Source organism: Ambystoma mexicanum, chromosome 10 (assembly GCF_040938575.1).
Source record: "Ambystoma mexicanum isolate Mex_15411 chromosome 10, UKY_AmexF1_1, whole genome shotgun sequence".
NCBI lineage: Eukaryota > Metazoa > Chordata > Amphibia > Caudata > Ambystomatidae > Ambystoma > Ambystoma mexicanum.
The window spans coordinates 1302721540-1302744470 of record NC_090932.1 but is presented as its reverse complement, the minus strand read 5'-3'; the positions used below and the strand labels follow the sequence as shown (position 1 = coordinate 1302744470).

The 22931-nt window shown below is 43.0% G+C and overlaps 1 protein-coding gene across 4 annotated transcripts in view; it reads left to right on the top strand.

The window, feature by feature from the left end:
* The window catches only part of GAL3ST1 (galactose-3-O-sulfotransferase 1), a 228758-nt gene that overhangs the window by 142835 nt on the left and 62992 nt on the right, over nt 1–22931 (top strand). For 3 of the 4 annotated variants that reach the window (XM_069619319.1, XM_069619317.1, XM_069619316.1), the window contains exon 2: nt 19816–19907. The exons of the other annotated variant lie outside the window; for it this stretch is intronic. The gene's annotated coding sequence lies outside the window, so the exon portion shown is untranslated. The remainder of the gene's footprint in view (nt 1–19815; nt 19908–22931) is intronic. 4 annotated transcript variants of the gene reach the window in all.

Below are 22931 nucleotides of genomic sequence, written 5' to 3'. Positions count from 1 at the left end.
CACACAGGAGTCATTCTTCCATTTCAATGTTGGACGTTCTGCAGAGCCATGACTAAGAGGATGGAGTAGAGAGAGCAGAGGGACTTTAGAGCAGGAGTCCAGCACATGCAGTAGTGCCATAAAATGCTGTGGCATCCAGGTAGTGCTGAGAGGCCAGGCCAATACAGAAAGAAACACTGGATGTCAGGCACAGAGCCAGTGGGCAGCAGGGAGAACGACTTCTCCACAAGGGCGAGATGTCCTGAGAAGGGGGACCTGCTGAGAGAACATGAGAGGGAGAGCCTGAGGTGGAATGCTTCCACCAGGAAGTTACCCGACTGAGAGGGATGTTCAAACAACCATATGTAAAGTCAGAAAGAGACCCGTGAGTAGAGCCACGAGTGGAAACAGGACTATGGTAGGCAGCCGATAGCTAAGAGAATATGTTACAGCCGGTCAGATAGCACAGCGAGCTAAGCGCTCAGCCCTGATCTGTATGTAGCCTGCTGTGGAAGGTTCGAATTGCCAGCAGCGTCAACTCAGCCTTTCATCCGTCCGAGGTCGATAAAATGAGTACCACTTTGTGGGATAATAATGTCTTCTGTTATTTGAGCGCTCTGAGACCTATGGGTGTGTAGCGCTACATAAGAAATATATTATTATTATTGTTTGAAGAACCAAGGAAGCAGCCACTTGCCAGGTGAGTGATCAGAGGCCAAACCCAGAAGGGCAACAATTCCCTTGAGAAACTTCAGGATGGGGTACGGAGGGGGGTTAAAGAGAGCAGTCTAACTGGAAAACAAAGGTGAAACATGCTGAATCCTCGAACTTGGAGTCAAAGTTCATCGCAGGACTTGAAAAAGAGTTGGATTAGGGAAGAATTTAATCCTGGAACTCAAAGGCAAAATTACTTGTTAAAGGGAATAAAATGAGAAGCGCTGAATACTGGAAAAAAGAATCAAAGTTCCTAGTGCCACTTGAGAAGCACTTAATCCAGGAAATTTGAGACACACTTTAGAAAGAGAATAATTGGAGAAGCACTTAATCCGGAAATTTGAAATAAAAGTTTCCAGCACCAGTTGAGAAGGAGCGTGATTCAAGAATTATTGAAATCTGGAAAGTAGAGGCAAGCTTCCTCATTTCACCTGAGAAAGAGCTCCCTCACAAAACTTTAGGAAGAGTTTGGTTTGAGAATCAATGAATCCTGGAATTTGAAGACACCGTTCTTAGTGCTACGTGAGAAATAGTTTAATTTGAGAAGCAGTGAAATTTAGGTGTTGGACACTGGGTTTGCCAGATCCATAGAAGAGTGTTATCGGAGAAGCATTGGATCCTAAAACTTGGAGCTCACAGCAGCACCTGAGAAAGAGACTGAACATTGCTGATCCCTGGATCTTGAAAGAAAAGTTCCCAGAGACACGAGAAAGTGATTGGTCTGAAAACCACTGAATTCTGGAACTTGTAGGCATAATATATGGCAACGCTAGAGAAAGAGATTTATCTGGAAACTGCTGAGTTCTGTACTTTGAGTAAAGGTTCTTAGCGACATTTGAGAAAGAGACTGATGTGAGAATTGCTTAATCCTGGAACTGGAAGTCAAAGTTCCTAGCATTTCATGAGAAAGAGATTGGTTTCAGAAACAATGATATGTTTTAAGGAACTGGTGTACACTGGGACGCATAGTCCAATCCTTGGTGATTTTTGAAAGAGAGAGTACACATTCTGTGCCATCCAAGCAGAAAGATAGTAGAGTTCAGGACCACCAAACAAACTCATGAAAAATACAACTTTTGATCTCCTAATATCTTGTCCGCCATATTTTCTTTCCCTTGTCTGCCAGACAATGTAGATGATAGTAGCTCAATGTGATTAACTGGGGCAACGCCATTTTGTTAAACACTTGCATTGCATGATTGAGACTGCCATCACATTTTTCGTAATGCTTTGTAGATTTTATATTCCAGCATAATAATTCACTTTATTGCCAAAACAATGTCATGTTTGACACCATTGACACTGGGACGACATTGATAACTTGCTTACGTGGGGCAGTTTGAAACATGCGTGCCAATGTGTACATTAGCAAGGCTATGTTTTGGCTTGTAGGCTGCCAATTTATGCAAAACTGTTTTTCGTTTCTTGGTATACAGTGGCTTTGAATTCTATTGTAAGTTCTGGTAGATCCTTTGTATTTTATCACTGGCACAGAAACAATATCAGTCTTTGAATTCTAGTTTCCTTGCCACAATATTTAACATTGGTGTGATGTCTACTGCTATATGATTTATAGCTGCTATATTGTGCACTCTTTCCGTGATGTGGCACAAATGCATAATTGTCCATCCATTGTTTATTTTTTTATTTTATTCATATTCATTTAGCGCTAAAGACAAACAATCCCAGAGGCATCAGAGCGCTAACAAGAAGCTGTCCTATTGGGTACACAGTTTAGGAAGGGCTCATACCATATGCGCAGCAGTGAAATATTTCTGGGCGCTGTTGGTGACCTCTCATTTGCACTATTGAAATATTTCTTGTATCCCCCCCCACGGAATGCCCTATAAATCCTATGAACTTTTTTCTAAATTCTCAAAGCGAGTGAGCTGTAAGTTCAGCATTTCGATCCATTTTTGAGAAAATTTGAAACCGTTATTTGGGGACCAACCACCCAAATTCCAGTGGGTGTTTTCGGGCTCATTGTGCTTGTTCACTTGCACCAAATTAAGTTAAACATTTGCACCCCACCCTTCAAGTAAAACTTGGGTTGGCCACTTAGACTGTGGTTGACTCAGAACCGCTCACATGTTTAAGGTGTTTGCAAAATCGCCCACATTTTAAAGAAGTTGGGTTGTTAAGTTCAAGGGAAATGTATGACCGTTTTAAGATGATAAATGTGCATGTAAGGTTTGGGTTGAAAACGTCAGCCTTTTCTGCCAGTAGAAAGCAAAGTTTCAGCGCACGCAGTTTATTGCTTGCAACTGGTGTGGTGCTTTGCTTTATCTGGGAAGCAGAACAAACTCTCCGCAGGCAGAAAAAACACAACTTTAAAAAACGCGAACTGTACAAGTACAGCAGCATGTGTTTTGCTGTTTTTTCTTGGGTAAAAGCTGCCATGAATTCACACAATTGGAATATAAGCTTCCTAAATGGTTCAAACATATTCAGCATGATACCTGTGACTAATCCTGTCCCAGACTGGCATGCTTCAGTTAAATGGCTCAGTTAGATATGTTAACTGCTGCTGATATCGTTGTGCAACTTAAAGGTTTCAAACTTGGTGAAGTGGCACAGTGGGTCAATGTACCTACCGCGGAGATCTGGGTAGTAATGTTGGTTTGGAGTCTGCTGGCATGGCCCTGAGTGTGGAATGCGATGGCTCCGTGTGTTCTGTGTGTGACCGTTGGGCTGGTAGAAGGGAGACTTGTTGTGCATGGGTGTGGGTGAAGCCCAGTGTTTTCCTTTATGTGAGTCGTGTCTTCTGTGTCCCCTACCATCCCGTATGTATCTGGAGGCGTACAGGACCAGGACATTGGAGAACCTATAACTTATCTGACGTGGTGGGTCCTCCTTCTCTACACTGGCGACGAGGATGGAATGGTAGGTGGACCGTGCCCTTTTGCCATCATGTGTTTCTGGGAGGGGTGCAGCAGATTGAGGACACTGCCCCGCTGACCTTTCCCACACCCAGACGGGCCCTAAGTTCCGGTCGGCCCGCTGACACCGCTGCGAGCAACCATGGTCAAGGTTGCCAGTGCGGCAGCTTCTGCGAACAAGCAGGAGCTGTTCCGTAGCCAGGAGTTGTTCTGCAGTGTTTTTCCTACTTTGTTTCGGAGCAGCGAGAAGCGCAGCGGCCAGGAGAGAAGGATGAAGGAGCCCTTCCCTCTGTTTGAGGAAGGTCTCCACCGGTGCAGTGCCTGTGTTGAGTGAGCTGCGGTTTGTAGACCGTGCCCGTGGGTCCCAAGTTTTCCATCTCGGTGGTGGCCAGCTTTCGAGAAGGTGCGGGAGAGTTGTGCCAACCGACCTGCTCATGAAGGAGCATGTAGACTGCTTCCAGTTCGTTGTCCGGTATGGTGCCAGGGGGTTTCCTTCCCAGCAGTGCCGGATCAAATGATAACGTCAACTGGAAGTGAGGGACGGCAGGCAGCCTGCGTGTGTTGCCGTTGGTGTGGCTATGTGTCATGCTCTGTGCATGGCGTTTTGGAAGGAAGATCTAGCGAGAATATTTCCTGGAAAGGTGATGGAACTGTTTGAGTCACGGCCCAGTTGGGCGCAAACTACATAACAGAAGACAATCCTGAGGTGTGCCACAGGGAAGCGGGAGCAGCCGTGACCGTGGCAAAGGAGAAGGTGCGACGTTGGCAAAATGTCGAGTGCCCGTTCTGGAGGAGGAAATTCCACGAGTCACGGTTTGTTATGAATGTAGCTGAACTCATGGACAGAGTTCTGGGAGATTTACAAGACCCGGCCGAGCGTGATATTGAAGAAGAAGAATTTTTAGGTGTCTGTCATGGCGAAGGAGCAGTGTTTTGGGTGCAGCGTTGAGTGCCCCCAAGTTGCCCTAAATGTGCTTGAACTCATGGACAGAGTTCTAGGACATTTCCAAAACCCAGCAGATCATGAAGCAGGGTAGGATCAGTTGGAGGTAGGTATGTCAGGGCCTGTAGTATTTTTGTTGTCTTGGTGATGTGGCCCATTTTGTTGGGTTTGAGGATGGTTTTCGCGGTTGGGTATAGAATGTTATTAAGGCCGTTGTCTGTATCCTGTGATGTGTTATTGATGTGGCCTCTGTGTTCCTTTAAGGTTTCCCGGGGAGAAAATGTTGTATTTCAGGTTGTATATTTTGGGCATATTACTCGCCGTAGGGTTTGTTTGTTTGTTTATTTATTTGTAAGGCGCGCCAGAGCCGGGGGTATCAGGGCGCAGAAAATCAAGAAGAAACAAGAATACTTTAAGCTTAGGTTACACAAGTTACAGGAGATATGTAAAACAAATTACATATGAAATACAATGCAGAATATGTGCCAGTTAAGTACATACACAATAGGGTAACACATTTATAATTACAAAGATTTACAGGTTAGAGTTCAGCATGTAAAGAGCTATACAATATCTATGTACAATAAGATCTACAGGGAGGTCATGAGACATGGAGGCAGAGGGTCAGTTGGGTAGTTAGTGGTCATTATCTCTGAGCCATTTGATAGTGTTATGTCTGAAGTTCAGAAAGGTTTGGTCATCTCTCAAAGATGGCCCTGAGTGTGGAATGCAATGGCTCTGTGTGTTCTGTGTATGACTGTTAGGCTGGTAGTTGGAGAGTTGTTGTGCGTGGGTGTGGGTGAAGCACAGTGTTTTCCTCTATATGAGTCGTGTCTTCCGTGTCCCCTACCATCCCATATGTATCTGGAGGCATACATGACCAGGACATTAAAGAACCTATAACTTACCTGACGTGGTCGGTCCTCCTTCTCTACAATCTGCCTCTAAAATATGGGTCATATTGTGATGCGTGGGTATTGACTCATCAGAGCGTCTGGGGTATTCGGGAACCTTAAAACCATTTTTTAGCACCTGTATGTGGTGCGGTCATTATGGTGCTCAGGAGTAATGCTTCCAGTTGGCTGCAAGGAGACATAAGGCTCACCGTGATGGTGTGGAGTGGATGGCACAGTGCTGTTATTCAAGTACATTTTGGGTATCAGTTGAGGCCATGTGCTTGAATGGGTTCATTAGGCAGTGGAAGTTGAGCCAGTTTAGTATAATTCAAGATGTCAGCCACACCACAGGTGTAACGGGGGCCCCCACCACCAGCGGTGCGGGGTGCCCCGCCACCATATGTCCTGGGAAAGGGGGCCGCTTGGACTAAAAAAAGGTAAAACATTTGTTTTTAGTCACTCTGCGTTCATAAAGAAATTATTTCTGTCACAGGGCAACAGAAATAATTTCTTTATGAAGGTAGAGTGACTACAAAATGAAACTTTCTTTTTGAACTCTGAGGGCTCCCCCCAAGCCATGACATGGAAGCCTCTAGGCTTCTTGTATCAACTACTACTCTTCTCTTCTTCTTGGCTTTCCTGCCTCACATCTTCTTCCTCTCTGATCTGTTTATATTTCTTCAGTTTGTCTTCTCTTCCCCTTACCTTTTCGCTCCTCTGTCACATCTTCTTTACTGTCTATTTCACTGCTTCCCTTTGAATCACGTCTTCTCTACCATTTTCTTTCTATTGTTTTTAAATGTACTCATGGCTTGGCTCCACCTTATCTTTCTCCGCTGGTCTTGTTCTATTCTCCCTCTGTGACTATCTGATCACAGAATCTGCTTCTTCTCACTATCCTGAAGCCCCCCTGTGCTTCATCCTGTTGCTAATACTTTGCCCTCTTATCCCCTAAACAATGGAATTCTCTCCCTCCCTCTATTCGCTCTTCTTCGTCTCTTTGCATTTTTCAATCTAACCTGAAAGCTCATCTTCTCTAACTTCTTTCTACTTCGTGACTTTCTGTTTCTCTCCCCCTCCTATTTTTTGTTGTTTTTCGCATTATCATGTAAATTGTACCTTTTTTCTAATATTTTGTAATGGCGCTTTTGGCGAAAGGCGCTTTATAAATTCAATAAATGAAATGAAAAGGACTGGGAGACACACAGAAAGCTGCGTCCTTACAGATGCTTTTTTGCAGATGGAGCAACGGGCGTGACTTTAGATGCCGGAAACTGAAACAATGAGTTTACAAATGCAGTTTGGCTTGATAAGAGTTCAATGTTTCAATCTTTATTCTTTTTCTTTTATGCAATAACTGCTTCACTGCTGCTGTGCTCAAGACACACATTTGGTATGGGTAATTGCAGTAGATTAAGCACACATATTTTTAAGGTATTATAAAGTGCACCTGACTGTCATTAAGTGACTTTTACTGAGAACTGAAGCATACATTTGAATTGCTATGTTGTTATAAACAAATTAAGGATTATGCATATTGATTTTGTTAAGCACTAGAAACAAATTGCATGAGTTAGCATTTACTGTAAAGAGAGCACAGTATACCTGTTGACCCTGCTGCCCTCTGCACGTTGCTCACGGTCTCCCTTGGATCTGTGTCTCCCAAAATCACCAACAACATCTTCCCACTGCCAAACAATCAAATGTAAGGACTTTGTAATAGTTTATTTACTTGGGGATCTTTTCCTAATGGCCAGAAGGCAGTAATTCACCCCTTAAACATTTATTGCTTGATTGCACAAAGTTAGCTAACTTGAGAAATGACATTTTTGGACGTTTTATTTTGGTTATTGGGCTAAACCCATGGGAACTTCTATGGGAGCGATTTTATCTGGATCATTGTTCCAGATCCTTATAAATGGCCTTTTATCACTACTTGAAATTGTTGGGTTTTTAGTAATTTGTAATTAAGCTATTTTATGATTCTTGTGATGATGATGATGATGTTTGGAAGCAATGTATTATTGCATTGTCTGTGTATTGGTTTGTGTTAAGGTTCTTTTTATTATTAATGTACTAGGAACACAGCAGGTACAGCCAGCAGCGAATGGAAAGTTTGCAGAAAAGGTAGAGCATAATTTTATCTTGCGAGGGTGAAGGTTCGCACCCAGGGACAGATGGGTTAGATTTCAAGCTACACAAGGAGGAGGTTTTGATGGGGGGCAACCTAGATTTGGGAGGCATACACAGCAATGTTGGACATGTGGGAAGATGGGGCACACTTCACGCCAATTCAGAAGCAGGAGAGGGATGCAACAGAACTGGCAAGCAGCTGCTCCAAGAGGGGGAAAAGCATACCCTCCACCATATAGCGCAGAACCACCTGAATATTATGCCCAAGATCACACACAGTATCAGACACAAGCGTCACTAATACAGCCAATGCAGCAAAAGATAATACCCCAAGCATAACAAGCACCAATGCACATACAGCAAGCACCAATCCAGACACAGGCACTAGCACAACAGAATGCAGTGACCCCATGGAACGTGAACAAATTGCCATAGGCACTCACACCTAGACACTAGTGGGGGGTCATCTTTTCACTGGCACAAGACTGGACATACCCACAATAGGACAGCCCACAGAAAGACTTAATGTGTTCAATCCTATCAATCACACCAGACCTACAAGAGGAACCGAGGATCGGGGTGACCATAGGTGACAACATATTCTCTTTCCTAGTAGATACAGGGGCGACTCGCTCCTGTGTTAAAGAAGGAAAGTTCCCAATGTCAGGCACTGCCATGAACGCACTAGGATTTTCTGGGGTGACAACTACGGTTCCTTTTACAGATGCTTTACCTATTACTATTGGAGAACACGACATGTCCATGCCATTATTATATTCCCGCAAGACACCAGTTAACATATTAGGGAGAGATTTGATGAGCAAATTAAACATGCAAATATCATTGACTGACCAGGGGATAATATGTAGTACCTCAGGAATTAATTATGTGACTGCACAAGAATTTATAATAGCATTCTATGGCCAAGAAGCACTAATAGGCATGCCATTAAACCCAGAATTATTCCTTTACAGAGTACAAATATTGTTAACATGGCTTCCAAGAATACAGAACAGACTATGATGGTTACCCACAGAATTTTTGTTTCGACCAGAAGTACCCACGGACATGGAGGAAGGGCAGATATTTACAATTGAATTAGAAGCAGCAATTGTTAGGGAAGGCAGAGTTATTTTACAAAGAGTTGGTGAGCAAGGGGCAAACTGGAGAACAGTAATAGCGCTTGACGATGGGCATAGATTGACTGACTTAACAGATGAAGACTTGTTTACAGATGACTACTCAGATGACCAAGTGATGTTTAATATATGTCTCACATATCAGCAAAAATTGAAAATAGGGAGATACCTCAGAGAATGACCATGCAAATAAGTGGGCACCACACTATGTTATTCAGTTCATTTAAAAATATTGTAACCTTGTATTCTAGTAAAGTCTAAAGTATTCAAAAACTTCAAGATCTTATACGAGCCAACTGAAAAGAAGTCCAGACACACCATGACTGAAAATACAGTGGAACGGGAAGCTTGGTAGAGATACCTAGCTATTCAGTTGCTCTCAGACTGTCCCCTTTAAGGGTTACAGGGTAATTATTAAATGAATATTCAAAGTTATTGTCCCTGTTGCCAAAAGTCAAATGTTTTTTCAATATTTTTTGCTGTATTCATTAGAATAAGTAAATCAGAGTCAACCTCTTTCTCAGAACAGGTGTATTCAATCATGTTCAATAATAACTTCTTATTCGAACAGGACTCAGTGTGTCCTCAATGAATAAATCATAGGTCCATATGCCAATGCATTTCGGAGAGAATTCTCCTTCATCAGGGCGAAACTTGATGTTCACAATTGTTTATCACATACAATACATGCACAGTGTTAAAACAATTACATTTAAATGGGTAGAAATATAAGGCACATACCATTTGTTCCATGTGTCACAATGTTGCCAGCACAAGCAAGCCAAAAGAAGTGTCCAGCATCAGTCAACGACTGTGTCTCAAATGTTATTTATGAATATACACATACAAAAAGATTAACTGGTGTTACCTGTTGTCTTTACTGTAATGCGAAGACCACACTGTTGTGAATTGCACTAGAAGATCAAAAAATGCGTGGATGTGCATTAACCATCAGTGTGCTGTTAACTTTTCTAACCTATCTGTGTTTCTTGTTTCTGATAAGCGACGTGCATTGATAATATCTAGTCTTTAGGCGGTGTGTTGTCCGACAAAGAGTCATTACATCAACTGGTTTAAACAAATGTGTTCAGTTAGTAAAGCAACCAGACCATCTGTACAAAGAATAATTTCATTCATCCCCTGTCTGTTACCTGCTGGCGTTTCCGCGTTCGGCAGACCGTGTGCGCATGCCTGAGTTCTTGTTGTCAACCGTTGCTGAGGTAATGGAACTATTTTGTGTGATCCCTGCGCCTAAGACCCCTTTGTAGTGTTGTTTCCTCTGCCTTCGTTAGTGGTCTGTCTGAAATATTGATCACTAAGTTTTCTTTAATTGTTGTCTCGTCAGTGGTCCTCCCCTTAGGTTTCCTCCTCCCTCCCTGGGTTCTTTCGTTGGGCTCCTAAAAAAGTTGCTGATGTAGTGGCTGTGTTGGTTGTGCTATGGAAATGGAAAAAAAACATCCATTTATGGGTACAATAGATAGACATTTTTGGAATCTGATCAGGTACGGAGACAGACTTTGACATCTTTTTTGTATACCTTAACAATATTGACAGCAGGATTCAATTGACCAGGGAAGTTTCGAAGTTTGAGATCGATTTTCTGGATGTTAGGGTCAAAGTATCCCAAGATGGCTACACCACAAACTTGTTTCATAAACCAACAGACAGAAATAACTTATTACATCGCCTAAGTTTCCATCAACCCAGTTTGATCCGCAATCTTCCTTATAGTCAGTTACTGCAAGTGAAGAGAATAGTCAGTGATTCCACAGACTGCATTCAACAGCAAAGAGAGATGGCAAAGACATTTTTAGCTCGTGGCTATAAAAGTGAAGACATAGAGGCAACAGCACAGAGGATTAACAAAATAGACTGAAAAACATTATTCACTGCACCAACCAAGGATAAAAAAGGATTGAATTTGTTGGTATATGTTTCCAAGTTCTCTTTACAGAGTGGCAAAATCAAAAATACCATAAAAAAACATTGGGGAATTTTCAAAAACGATGTAAGAGTACAACAAAAAGCATCCGCATTGCTTGATCGCATACGCGCGACCTGTGACAGAGCTCTTGCCACATCGCTCTGTTAGTCCTGATTCATTACAGGCGTCCTGGGGAGCTCCTCAACGATTTCCTGTTCCCAGCCCTGGCACCAGCACTGTAACCGGTGCTTTTTGATCCAATCACAGGGTTTTTTCAGATCCAGTCCCTCACCACATCTTACGACTGCGATCCGGCGGCTACCTATATTTAGGCGTCCATTTTGACTCTGAGCTTGTAAACACTGCAGGTCTCTTGACTCTACCTTTACGCCTGTGGTCCCATTTACCTCCCACAGTACTCTCCGAACAACAAGACGACACAGCCTTCCTTGTCCTGACGAAGGCCCTAAGAAGAACATGGCTCACATAGCCCCCACATAAGGCCGACACACTGTGGTGTAGACAATCACTCTCGAATCACAGTGTCACACATGGACAATCACTCTCAAATCACAGTGTCACAAATGTTTTTCACTGTATCTAACTGACATTCATTATATGTACTCATTGCAAGTGTTCATGTGATATGACCCCTGTTGTTGTCTTGTATACCGACAGCAGAATCTCCATTATGTTGACTGTATATATGTATGTGCAAGGTATCTAACTTGCTTCTCTTCATTGTGCAATTTTTGTTGCCCTAGATGTAATTATTGGTGTTCAGCATTATACTAAAACCAACAAGTAAGTTCAAATCATAAAAAAGATGTATTACAACTATTCAGGTGTGGTACTCAAATCCTTTGTGAATTGAAAATGAGCAATAAGAGGGTATGCTAGTTCTACTGACCCATTTGCCTGTATTTTGATCATCATAGAGCCCTCCTGGGCAGAATAGGGTCATCTCCAGGAGCCCTTGTTCATAATCGCTAAGCACTTTGTTGACCAACAGTCCCCATTACATTGGTCTATTGAAAGGAGTAGGGGCAGTCAAAGTAAAGTTTAAACACTGAGCTATTTTACTGCAGGTAACACAATATCCCACGTCAAAAGAAGCTGATGAGGGTATTTATGACACTAGTGCCACCTTAGTGCGACATGGGATATTATTGCCTTCAGATTCCCCACATAACACGGCAGTGTACCCAGTGAAAAAAGCGACAGGAGGGTTGTGGAGATTTATTCAGGACTTACGCCCCCTGAACAATATTGTTGAGGCAGAGTTTCCATTGGTTCCAAACCCAGCCACATCCCATCTAAAGCTAAATATTTTACAGTGATTGACTTAAAGAATGTTTTCTTTTCCATCCCAATGCATGAAGAGTCCCAGTATTTGACCTTATTCACTTACCGCAGAATTAAATTAAAACATGCTTAGTTACTTTAGGAGTACTGTGAGTCCTCCTCGGTCTTTAACAAAGTTCTGCAGTTAGAGTTGGGAAATGTGCAATTTGGCAGCATAGTAATAAAATGTGTAGATGACATTTTAGTGTGCAGCAACACAGAGGAAGTGTAGTGCAGGAGAGACTCAATAAAACTGATGACAGTTGTAAGGGAAGCCCAATTTATAGGGGTACCCCTTAATTATACGGGTACCCCTAATCACGCTCACACCAGAATGAATGCACCCCTCTAGGGAATTAAGGCCAAGAGTCTATCTTGCAAGGATAACAAAATTTATCTGTACAGAAATGAGGATGGGGCAAAGAACTCTGCTCCCTGAACGGCATCTTCTGTCCCTCTGCTGTTCCAAGCTCCTGCAGACTGGAGCCAGGCATGATCTTATATATTCTTAACTTGCTGTAGTGGCATCTCTGGATATGGGCATAGCTCCACCCACAACTGTCCTTCTTCCCTACAAGGGATGCTACAGTCTTCCTTCCTTCATGGTCAGAATCCGTTTAGGACATGCTACTTAACATACTGCTAGCCTATGCAAAAATACACTATAGCTCCTGTTTTTTTAATCATTTTGCTACATTATGAACATTTATATATAAAAATATTTTCTCGTCATGCTCTCCCAATTTCATTCATTTTACTCATGTTTTTATCTGGTCCAGTAATTCCCCTTAAACCTTGTACTCCATAATTCTGCATTGTCTGCATCGAACCTTAGCCTGCATGGGCTTTTTGACAGACAGCCAATAGCTGGTGAGCCACTTTGTGTGCTCTTCCAGAACTACTCAGTAACGCAACACTACATGAGTTCTGCAATCCATTTATAGCGCAGGCCACATTCCTTTTGGCAGAGAGCCTGCTTCTGTCGGACATTGAGATTTTAAAACTAGACCGAATTTAACATTTACACATTTATTCAGCTAATAGTTATTTATACCTTATATTTAGATACTAACTGTCTTCTGTTAGTGTACGTAATATAACCTGGACAGGCGAGATGATAGATGCCTTTGATGAATTGAAACTAGCAATTAGCAGATTACAATGAGAAATGTGTTTTATTTTCCCATTCAAATGGAGTAGTGATGACGGCTGTCCTCACACAGAAAACTCAAATGCAGTAGTGATGACCGCTGTCCTCACACAGAAAACTACCATGAGACACAAGCCACCAGCATTCTACAGTAGGATTTTAGACCCAGCAATGAGAGGTCATTATCCCAGCGAGCAAGTATTGGGGGCATCAGCCTTTGTGATAGAGAAATCTGCTAGCATAACTATGGGATGCACAGTTACATTATATGTTGAGCAAGCCCTATTTGCTATACTTAAAAAGACCAAAAGCATGTTGACCACACAGAGAACCTCCAGTTATGAAGTAAGTATATCCAACCCATTGATCAAAATTGTCAGGTGTCGAGTGGTGAATCCAGTTATATTCATAGCAGAACCAGTGAAGGAAGGAGACAATGTGCATGATTGTACTTAGTGCACTGAATACTATGATGAGATACCACATGTTAAAGAAAATGCCCTCGCAGGAGGGCTAATTCTCTTAATTGATGGGTCATAGTCAATACACTAGAGCACTGGCGAATGACACAGTGTGACAGCAGTGATAAAAGCAAAACTGAATGATAAGTTTGAGACAATGACAAGTGCGAGATTGCCCGCGCATTTCTGAGCACAACAAGCAGAATTGGTAGCGCTGATTTTGGCTCTCATGAAGAAGAGGAGGTAAAGGTGTATTCCGAATCCGCCTACGTGACGTCAACAGTACATGCAGGACTGCCATGATGGAAGAAGTGTGGCTTCTTATGCACAGATGGCACACTAGTGCAGCATGTGCCGCTATTGGACAGGCTCATAGACACACTCCAACTCCCATCGGCCATCGCTGTGGTAAAGTTCACAGTGCACACCAGAGGTGCAGATTTGATTTCTCGCTGCAACAAGGCAGCCGAACTTGACGCAAAAAGAGCAGCATCTTTTCCTGAAATATCTGACATTACAACTACAACGAATAAATACACATGTGCACACAACATGGTGATGAAGGAGGGTTTTGATACACTACGCGTAGCACAAATAACTACATTTCAGGGAAGAGAACCACCAGAAGAGCAAGAGTATGGAAATAAAAGGGGTGCTCATTGTCCCCCACAGATGCAATGTGGCAGCAAGACAGCACCAGGAAATCAGTCATGCCTCTAGGGCTGCTTAAAATTGCACTATACCAATTGCACCACCCAGCACACACATCAAGAGAGTGTCTTGCAGTACTGAATTTGAAGGAGTGGTTGGAAATTTGGCAGAACACATTGCAGATTTTGTTGGAAATTGTTTGACATTCCAGAAGTTTACCATTGGCCTTACTTTGTGAACAGTGAGAGCAATACCCCGTCCTAGTGGACCATTACAGCATTTGCATTTTGACTATGTAAATATGCTCCAAATTTTTAATGGCTACAGTTATATGCTAGGAATCGTATGTCCCTTTTCCTGATGGATCAAAGCAGGTCCATGCACACATCCAGATGATTATGTGGTGTGAAGTTCCTTGTATGTGAGGTAGTTCCAAGATGGGGAGTGTGTGAAGTACTCCAGTTTGACAATGGACCGCATTTTGTAAAAGGGGTATTTGAGTACATCAAAATCCTGTTGCGTATTAAGCATACATTCTTGTCCGCTTACCGCCCACAAGCAAACGGAATCTGTGTGCACCTTAATGGCCTCCTGAATGAGCAGATTGCTAAACTAAAAGAGACACTGAAAAAAGGTTGGCTTCCATTGCCTTCCTTTAGCCCTATTAGCAATCAGCCCGGCTCCAACCATCACCTGACTCCACATGAGCTGGTGACAGGACGCTGAATGCACACACTCCTTGCTCCTCCCACATGAGCTCAAACTGATGCAGAAAGTGCTGCTACTATGTTAGGGAAAGAAATACATGATTATTTGATAGCTATGTTGGAGTCTCCTAAATTTATGTCTCGACAGCTTCGAGCGTTTCAGGGGGAGTCAAAGAAGACTGATGAAGCAAATAAACAAGTTGATCCTAAGACCTTATTAAGACCACCAGTACTGTAACCAGGGGACAAGGTCCTGTGCAATAACTTTACGAGATGGTGGCAAAAGCCCCATTTTGATGGACCATTCATAGTTGAAGCAGTTACCCAAACAGCAGTGAATCTCCAAGCAAGGCAGTCTGGCTGCACCTCAGTGATGTCAAACTCTACAAAGGAGACACCCCCCTGCCTGCCAACATCGAGCACAAAGGTGAAGAAGATGTGCGAATAGTCCAAACAAGCTCGATGACAAGAGCCAATCAGCAGCAAGTAGAATAAAAAAAATTGGGCCTCATTATGGGTCCGGTGGTAACTCTGCCGGTGCCACCAGCAATATTTTACTGGTGCCTGACTTCCTGATGCCACCAGCTCATTACTAGTCCGGCGGCCCGGGAAGTCAGGCGCCGGAAAATTGTGAGTCCCCATTCCCACCCATAGAGTCCTATGAGTCTCTATGTATGGGAGTGGGGACATGGAAGCACCGGCACTGTTCAAAACGGTGCTAGTGCTTCTGTGAACAGTCTGCCTACCATGGCCACTGCGCCCAGCAGGTTCAGATCTGTCGGGCACAGTGGCCACGGCAGGCAGACTCAGAGTTTGCCTAACCGGAAACAAGGGTACCAGTGAGCTTACTGCACCCTTTTACCAGACCAGCAAACTCGTAATGAAGCCCATTGTTTCCTTATAGATATACAGACAAGGCAATTTAACGTCTTTTCAACAACACTTGCTTGAAATAAAGCACAAATACTTCCGCAGTAAAAAGAAAATAACAAATGTTACCTATAAGAATTATATTTTTCTTGGTGTTATCCTATTTGATGGATAAATAACCCTTTTTAGGAGCATGGAACATCTGTCTTGCCATATTATTGTTTAACATAAAAGCCTATTTTATTTTTTAAAGAAATTTCCTTTTGATACTAACATGATTCTTTCTTTGAATATTTATTCCTCAAAGAGACTGCAAAGAACTTGCCTCTGGTGAAAGAAATTTGATTTTTCAATGCTGTTAGATATTCACATTTAGCACTTAGAAGGAATAACGCTTCCAATTATTTGAAAAAGGTAGACACATTAGCAATGATGCTTAGCAATTAGCAATTATGCTTATGGCAACAATAAGCATGCAGATGAAAAGAATAAAAAAAGTGTGTTAGATGGCCCTATGCACCTGAGTCACAATATGGCTGGTTCTGCATATGCCACTAATAATTTGTGGTACCAGCACATGAGCCGAGTGCGGAGAGAGACGTCTGATGAGAGGTGGTTTGTTTGCTCACTTATCCCATATGCCAGGACTGCCTTTAGAGTAGTCATACTTCAGGAAGTACCAGAATACAGAGCACATTGCTTGTTACATCTTGCACTGTGCCTGATAAGAGGACAATATGAAGGACAATCAGCCATTATAAAATATGTGACATACGCAGATTTCCTATACGTAGATAAGTATATGAAGGAGAAACCCATGATGGATATTGTTGAAGCAGGACTGACAGAAAAAACACCTCTCAGCAAGGTGCTAAAATATATCTGGACAGGTCCAGATAGTGCCTCATGAAATGTTAAAATGCAGGGATGCCAAGGGAAAGCCCATATGTTATTGTTTCAACAGGCTAAAATGGCAAATAATTGGAAAAGTATTCTTCTCGGGGGAATGGGTTGACAGTGTAAAGAGATACAGAGCAGAGGCAGTGGTGTCTGCATCCATTGATGTGATAGAAAATGCAGGTAAAGTATGCTGTGAAGAATGGAAACAACCTTCCAAACTTTTAACATGAGTGGAAGATGAAGCAAAGCCACTAGCCATAACCAAAATGCAAGTCCTGAAGTTATGTTTTAGGAATAATGCCTCAGTGAAAGTTGGCGAAAATGAGGGATGCAAACGCATCATGGATATACTAGGTATGAAATTTGGCACCACCATGCTCATGAACCACTATTGGGCCTGTGGTTCAAAAGCCTATATGCAGCTCCACCATATTGGGGTGGGGTGTGCTTGGCGGTGGTAATAAATGCACCAGCTCCAGTAATACTTCAGAGTAAAGTACAGATTGGTGATTTCACCCGAATAGATCCACACTTAAGAAACAAAAGGTCCCTTAACCTTAAATGCAGTAAAAAGGAAAATTATTTTTCGACTAAATCAATAGAGGCCTATGATGATATACCAGATGTGTATACATTGTTGAGTAGGACGGCAGTGTTCTTTACTTCCTTCTTTATTCCTGGCTTGCAAGCATCTACAAATGCAAAATGGTCACAAATAACCAGATGGGTGTTGCTGCAAATAATTAATGCAGCCGTGAAAGGCTTTAATGCATAAGAGAGTAGTTGAGGGCAGTAAGACTTATAACCCTCCAGAACAGGTTTGTTCTCGATCTAATAATCACCATGGAGGGGGCGTGTGCACAAAAATTGTGCTTTCTTGCTGCACATATAAATACCCACCCCAATGAGGAAAATCAAACCCTAGCATAGGCCATAACCACATTAACAGAATTGCACACAAAAATGGTGGAAGAGGTGGAAGAGATTGAGGATGATGACTGGTTCTTGTACCTGTTCTCATGGATACCCACATGATTGACTAACACATTCATAATTTTACTGGTCATTCTAGTACTAGTACTATTTGCCTTCTGCATTTTAGGAATTGCAATACACGGCTGCAAAAAAGATGCCAAGGGTGCAATAGGAATGAAAATAGTAATAATCTTGGATGCTCACATGCATATGTATACTCAAACAAATGACACACACTGTGCCCAAGCAATGGAAAGTCATATCGCCCCTCTAGGATCAATGTTTACTTGTCCTCAGGACCTTCACAATTACACTGAGAATTGAGTATATTGTGATTCCAATGAGGAATGCTGCTATATGACCTGGAGCGTGGACAAACATGTCAGGCAGACAGGCACCTTGAGGGGGTGACTAAGATATGGAAAGCCAAAGTGCCCAGTGTGGGGGAGGGCAAGCAGGAGGATGTGGTCAAGCACTCAACCCGAGGGGGGCATGTTGGGAGGCAGATGGTTCCATCATCCATAGCTACTGCCCCTACCCCGGCCCAATACTGCACAGGTGAGAAACATTACTCCCTAAGGCAACTGTACTTCCCATATCCCAGGAAGGTAGAGCAGGAGATGGACACGAACTAAGCTAAAGATGGCAAGAATAAACAAACAGTGAAACAATACACGTGTATGCACTAGACACAAAGCAAATGTGCACTCAATATGAAGAATGCAAACACTAGGTAATATATGTATTAATACATGAGGAATATTAACTTGGCATCCATAAGACATGAGGAATACTAACATAAGCACGGTATACGTTAAATGTAACATGAACAATACGCGAATATAGCTCACTAACATAGAAATGTGAGAGTAACGGGCCGCCATATCTTCCAAAATGGAAGTCACAACACGCTTCTGAGTAAATAAAAGTCCTGAAGGATTCACGAGGACTCAAAATGCTGAAATAACAAAAATACAGATGAATGAATAGCTCAGACAGCAGCAAGCAACCCAAGCCAAGGTTACAATGAAAAAGGGAGGATAGGAAAGTTGCAATGAAAGTACAAGCTAACGATTCCCAAGACGCAAGCCATATATTCATAGATTCATTAAAAGAACAACCAGTCTTTGGAAGCCAGGTGCAGGACAAGCCCAAAGACTGGGGAATAGCTCAAGAGTGTCCCCAGTGGAAAGAGGAACCATAACACTGGCCCTGATATTAGCTACAATTCTAATAAATGCAGGATGAAATAATTCCAAATGCGGTCTCATCACAGGTGACACATAATTGAAGAATACTGTCCATTAATTGGCAACACATACATCTAGGGCACCTGCCTCACTTCTCATGCATATTCCCAGGCACCACACAAGATCAAATACAAAGAAATCACTCTGGCTGATGGCCTAGGAATAAGGGATTGTATTTTCTTTAATTGTAAGGAAAGCAGTCCATGGACCGCTCTCCCTCTGCTACTGTCTGGCTCATGTCTTGATGACATGTCAGTTGCCCAAGGTTGGCCAGTAAGAAGCCAACCAATCGGAACCCCTGACTTTAGGCCGCCCTGTATGTATTATGCCAATCAATAATCTATTGTAGAAATTATGTCTTTTTACTATTATCAATTTAGAGATGGTCTCAGGTGGAGCCATCAGATGGTTGTTACCCAATTAGAATGTATATGTAGTCAATCCCTTTAGCCATTCCCCATAACCCATAGGTTTGTAAACTGATATTATGTTATGGCATCGTTCATCACACATTCGTAGTATAAAAACTGTTGTTTTTGATAAGCACGCTGAGAGCGATGACATTCTGTGCGTGTATGCTGTCCCTGCTTTAAAGACGAGATTGCTCATCCTAGGTGCATGGGAGTGCACATTATGATCATTTTCCTTAGCGGTTAAGTGGTTAATAAAGCTGGATTTCACCTAGCATTTTGTCTATTTCCATCATTGAGTCTGGCTTGATCTGGCTCCAGAACCTCTGTGAAATTGTTGCGCTTTCCATGCTAGCTTAATTACTCGGTTTTCCATTTCGGTAATCTTGCCAACAAGCATGTCCATGAGCTGTTGCATGAGATCCAGTTTGATATTCACATCATCTACTTTGCCAGACAGACTCACCCTCACTTTATGCATTTCTTCCAGGATGTTAGAAAATTCTGGTGTTAAAGACAGTCTGGCCTCCCCTGCAGGATCCTGAGCCCAAGTTTCCTAACTGCTGTGTGTATCGCAGGCAGGTAAGGGGTCATTTTCTGCCATGCACCTGTCCTTTTTGTTGCTTGTGCCCTCCTTTTTTCATCGGGCCTTGCTGCAAGCTATGTAAGGTGTTTTGCAAGCACTTTTCACTGGTGATATGATGTTTTCTTCATGATGTTTATAAGCTGGGGAGTGTATATTTGCTGTGGTGCTGGTGCTCAAGTTGACAGCATCGGCTGGCTCATTGTTAACTCATACGTGCAGTAGGACCATTAAAAGACTTGAGCCTAGATGTATCCACAAGGAAGAAATAAGGGAACAGTCCTTCTCCTGCTAAACTGAGGTCCTATGGAATTCCATCCTAGTGGCAAAACGGATCACTCCTTCCCCTCCTGTTCCATAAATAGCTGAAACCCTTGGTATGTCAGCCTCAACGTGACATTACCTAGACTTTGAGGCTACTCACAGCCATGGAGGACTATATGTAACTCAATACAGTGCTACTGTGTTAATTGTTTTGTGTACACACACACACACACATTATTTATTTATTTGAATTTTTGTTTAGCGCTGGCCCTACTGAGTGGGTCTCGGAGCACCTTACATGGTTCAAATATTGAAAAGGTGGAGTTGCAAAAAGTTGTTACAACATGTTTTCAGCAAAGGATAGGAAGAGTAAGATAGTCCAGTGGTAGCAGTGGAGGATGCCAGGGTTATGTGTGGGGAAACAGGTATATTTTGAGGGATTTCTGAAAGTGGTGATGAAGGATGCAGTGGTATGTGGAGTGGTAGGGTGTTCCGTGCCCTTGGTGCCCAGTAAGTAAATGCTTATTTTTGTATGCATGTGAGTTTTCAGAGTGGAATGTGTTGAAGGTGTTGGCTGGCTTGTCTGGTGCTTGTGTGGGTGATAGGTTTGAGTTTGTCAGGAAGCTAAGATGGAGTTTTGAGGTGGATGGCTTTGAATACAATGCAGAGTCCTTTGAAGGCAATTCTCTGTGACATGGGGAGCAGGGGAGCTGAGCAAGAGCCGGGGTGACGTGTGAATGTTTGGGTAGGTGGAAGATGAGTCTGGGTGCAGGGGGGTAAAGGTGTTGTTGGCGAGTCCATTGAGGAGAACATTTCCATAGTCCACCTTAGAGAGAACCAGTGATTGGACTGCAGTGCAGAAGTCATCAGGAGGAAGGATATGTCTGATTTTGTGAAGGAGGTGTAGTTTTAGATTGCATGTTTTAGTGATAGAACCTATGTGGTGTGTGAAGGAAAGGTGGGGATTGATGGTAAAGCCCAGGGATTTAACAGGTGTGGAGAGCGATGTGTGTGGGTTGACCCTGGCGAGTTCCTTTATCCAGGTCAGGTTTGTGCCTTTGGGGGGCAGATGAGGAGGTATTGTGTTTTGGAAGGGTTGAGTTTGAGGATGTGGGTGGCCATCCAGTTTTTGATGGTGGAGAGACAAGTCTTGAGGGTGTGGAGTTGTAAAGTGGATGAAATTTGAAAGTATATTTGGGTGTCATCTACGTATTGGTGGAAATGTATGTTGTGCTTGCTAAGGGTCTGTCAAAGGGATTCAACATAGGTTGAAGAGGAGTGGAGATAGGGAGGAGCCTTTAAGGACCCCATAGCAGACAGGAGTGGGGTCTGATTGATACAGGGGCATGGATATAAAGTGTTTACTGTTAGTGAGAATGGAGGTGAACCAGTTGAGTACGGTGCCAGAGAGATTCATCCTGTGGGCTAGGATGTGTAGTAGAATGGTGTGGTCGATGTTGTTGGAGGCTGAAGAGAGGTCGAGGAGTAGGAGTAGTGTGTGTGTCCTTTGTCTGTGATGCTGTGGAGGTCATCCAGGATTTGAAGGCTACCAGTCTCAGTGCTGTGTCTAGGCCGAAAGTCTGATTGATAGGCGTTGCATAGGTTGTTTGTGGTGATCTGTTGTTGCAGTTGGGTAGTTACAAAGTGTTCCATGATTCTGGTGGGGTATGTTAGGATAGTAATGGGGATGATGTTTTTAGAAAGCGTGGGGTCGAGGGGTAAGGTTTGTCCCATTTTGAGTGCAGTTGGGATAGTACCATGTGAGAGAAGAGCTAGGGAGGTGAAACAATTGGATGCAGCTTGAGGTGGGCACGCATCATCCATGGAAATGTGCCATTTTATGTTTTTTTGGCAATTAAATTGAGGAGAGTTTCAGTGTCGATGGGGCAGAAGGTGTCCCATGCGTTGGAATGCTTGGGAGTGGGGGGTGTGAGTAGGAGAGCTGAGGTGAGGGCTTCACTGATGTGTATTTTGGAGTTGAAGTAGTTCATGAGGGAGTTGCATACTGAAGTGGATGGGGGTGTGGAAGGTGTGGATGGTGGTTTAGAAAGGGACATGGCAATGTGGAATAGTTTCTGGGTATGATTGGTAGTGGATTGGAGTTCTTGGGTGTAATGGGTGGCTTTGGCATTGCATATTGCTGTTTTATATTTGTTATGGCAGACTCTGAGGGGTGTCCTGGTTGAGGGGCATGATTTCCTTTGCCAGGCTCTTTCTTGGCATCTGGTTTCCTGCTCGATCGAGAGAAGGGAACTGTTCAACCATGGTTTGTGGTGGTTGTTGTGGGCTTTTTGTAATTTTAGGGGTGTCATTTTGATGAGTATCTGTGTGATGATGATGTTTTATTGGTGGAGTAGGATGGAAGAATGTGCGTGTTGGGAGGTGGGAGTGGTATGAGTGGTGCTAAGGCTATGTCTGTAATGTGTTTGGTTTGTCTGGCTGGAGGGTGAGGGGATGTGTGGCAGGTGGTGGGATTTTGTGTGGTAGGGTGAGTGTGATGGGAAAAGCAAAGTGGTCAGACCACGATACCCAGATTCGATTATCCACAGAGACATGTAGTGTTGAGGGTCAGACAGTAACACAAAAATGTGTTACTGTCTGACCCTCAACACATTTGCTGTTAATGTTACCCTAATGCTTCACTGCTTCTGAGCTGTTTATGTGCCATATACATATGTTAATAATATTAATTGGAGGTATCGCCTTTCTAGGCAACAGTGTTAAAAGATATATTTATATTATGCAATCGCACTAGCGCA